This window comes from Elephantulus edwardii, unplaced genomic scaffold (assembly GCF_000299155.1).
Source record: "Elephantulus edwardii isolate Elephantulus edwardi_28Jun2011 unplaced genomic scaffold, EleEdw1.0 scaffold00020, whole genome shotgun sequence".
Taxonomy (NCBI): domain Eukaryota; kingdom Metazoa; phylum Chordata; class Mammalia; order Macroscelidea; family Macroscelididae; genus Elephantulus; species Elephantulus edwardii.
Window position 1 is genome coordinate 20,174,211 of NW_006399770.1, and position 3,096 is coordinate 20,177,306.

Below are 3,096 nucleotides of genomic sequence, written 5' to 3' on the forward strand. Positions count from 1 at the left end.
AAAATTTAATTGCTGCTCTGCCAGATATTCTTTAAATCCTTGGCACAAAACAAAACACACTGAACTACTGGAAAAAACAAGTATTGTTTAAAAATTTGTTTTACTTTGGTATCATTTCTATTCATTCTAGCTTTTTATTGAGCTCTTTTGACCTAATACCTGACTGAGAAATAAATATGTAGCATGAGTCTAAGTTCTAGCAAAACAGTCAATTATTGTTTGTTGTCGTTAATAAGTGTCATCAAGTTGACTTTGACTCTTATAGATCCGATGTACAACAGATCTAAACCCTCCCCCATCCAACATCAATCTTACAATTTCTGCCGTACTTAAAGGTACAGGGACAGGATGCATCCCTGACACACTCCTTTATTGATTTTAAACCATGCAGTATTTCCTTGCTCTGTTCTGAAGACTGCTTCTTGGTCCAAGTATTTATATAAGCACAATCAAGTGTTCTGCTATTCCCATTTTCCTTAAGGTTAGACACAATTTATTGTGATCCATACAGTCAAATGCCTTTGCATGATCAATGAAACACAGATATTCATTCATCTGGTACTATCTGCTTTCTGCCAAGATCCATCTGGCATTAGCAATAATGTATGCAGTCTGTATTTATGGTAGTTCTCTGTCAATGTACTGTGCAAGTCTTCTCTGAGTAATCTTCAGCAGGATTTTGCTAGTATATGATATTAGTGATATTGTATGATAATTTCCACACTCTGTTGGGTCACCTTTTTTTTATTTTTTGAATGTGAATAAATATGGATCTCTTCCAATCAGTTGGTAGTTGTCCTTCAGATTTGTTGGCACAACTTGGTGAGCACATACGGGGAAGCATCTGTTTGGTGAAATGTCTCAATCGGTATTCCATCAGTTCCTGGGGCTTTATTTTTTTGCCAAGTCCTTCAGAGAAGCCTGATCTTCCTCCTTAACTACCATTGCCTCTTGCTCATATGTTGTTTCTTGAAATTCTTCTATCTCAGCTAATTCTTTTTGGTACAATGAATGGCTCTTTATGCTCCTTCCATCTGCTTTTAATGTTTCTTGAATCATTCAATATTCTGTCCATAGCATTCTTAAGCTTTGCAGCCCATGGCTTAAATTTATTCTTTAGTTCTTTCAGTTTAAGAAATGCTGAGTGTATTCATTTGGCCCTTTTGATTTTTCTAAGTCCACTTTCTTGGACATTTCATTATAATATTTTACCTTGTCTTCTCAAACAGCTCTTTGAAATCTTCTATTCAGCTCCTTATCTTCATGATTTATCCACTTTGCTTTGGCTTCTAGGTGCTGTAGTGCAATATTCAGAGTCTCTTCTGACATCCGTTTTTGTCTTTTCTTCTTCTTCCTTCTTAGTAGTGACTTTTTGCATTCTTCATGAACGATATTCTTGGTATCTCCTCACAGTTCACCTGGACTTCATTTATTAGTGTTCAAGGACTCAAACTTACTCCTGAGTTGCTTTTTAAGTTTATGGGAAATAGACTCAAAGTCAAATTTTTATTCCTGTGGATATGATTTAACCTTCTTTAGTTTTAATTTGAACTTGCATATGAGCAGTTGATGATCTGTTACATAATCAGCACCTAGCCCAGTTTTTACTGCTGATATTGAACTTCTCCAACAGTTCCTAACAGAGATGTCTGATTTCTGTGCATCCCATCAAGTGAAATCCACATGTAGAGCCTGTGTTTATGTTTCACATAAAATGTATTTTCTATAAATAAATCATGGATTGTACAGAATTTATCATTCTATCCTCAGCCTCATCTTTGTCACCAAATCCATATTTTCTGACAACTGATCCTTTTTTCTGATTCCCAACTTTTGCATTCAAGTCACCCATTATTATTAAAGCATCTTGATTACATGCTTGATAGGTTTCTGACTGCAACAGTTGATAGAAATCATCTATTTTCTCATCTTTTTCTCTGGTTGTAGGCTCATTAATTTGAATGATAGTGGTATTAACAGGTCTTTCTTGTATGTGTATGGATATCCTGTCACTCACAGTCTTGTATTTCAAGATGGATTTAGAAATGGCTTTTTGAACTATGAAAGCAACTCCATTTTTCCTCACCTTTTCATCTCGACCATAAAAGATCATATGTTCTTAGGATTCAAAATGTGCCATGTCAATCCATCTCATTTCACTAATACCCAATATGTCAATATTTGTGTGTTTCATTTCTTTCTTTACAACATACACTTAGATAAAAACTATTTACAAGTGTAGAGGAGTAGGTTATAGGCTGTGTCTTTTGGAATAATTTCTCTAACATTCATGATGTTTTTTTTTCATGTGCTATCAACTCAATGATTGGAAAAATATTGAATAAAGAGATGTCTTTAGGGTACTAGATTTGAAAACAAATGGCTAGTTGTGAGCCAGAAATCAGGAATTTAGGATCAGGAATATTCCAAGATCCTGCTGCAATCATATACCAGTTTAAAGACCACATGGCTTAAGATCACAAAATTACTACATCATGATTGTATCTTTCCTCCACATGTTTTTAATCTATGTACTTAAACAATCATTTGAGACCTAGATTATATGAAGAAGAATATAGCATAAGGATTATAAAAACACTCATAAACAACCTGTGTTATGCAGTTGACATAATCTTGCTTTCAAATAGTGTAGAGAATTTGAAGCCCATAGCAAAAGATCAAAAGTTACACCCTCCAGATAGATTACATATCTACATCAAGAAAATAAAATATTCTCATCACTGAACTAACAGACAAAATCATGATAGATGAAGAAAAGATTGAAGTTATTGAATATTTCATTTTACTTGGGTCCAGAATCAACACCAATGGTAATAGTAATGATGAAACAAAAAAGCATGTTGTATTGGGAAAATCTGCTATTATGGACCTTCCTAAAATGCTAATGAGAAAGAATATGTTTTTAAAAATTAAGACACACTAAACTGAGGAGGACCTCATGCACTTGTTGCAGAGGGTCAAGAACTGCAGCCTTCAGTATGGACTGAGGCTCAATGTTAAGAAGACAAAGATTCTCACCACTGGATCAATTGGTAGCATCAGGATTGATGGCAAAGAGATTGAGCAATTGTTCAC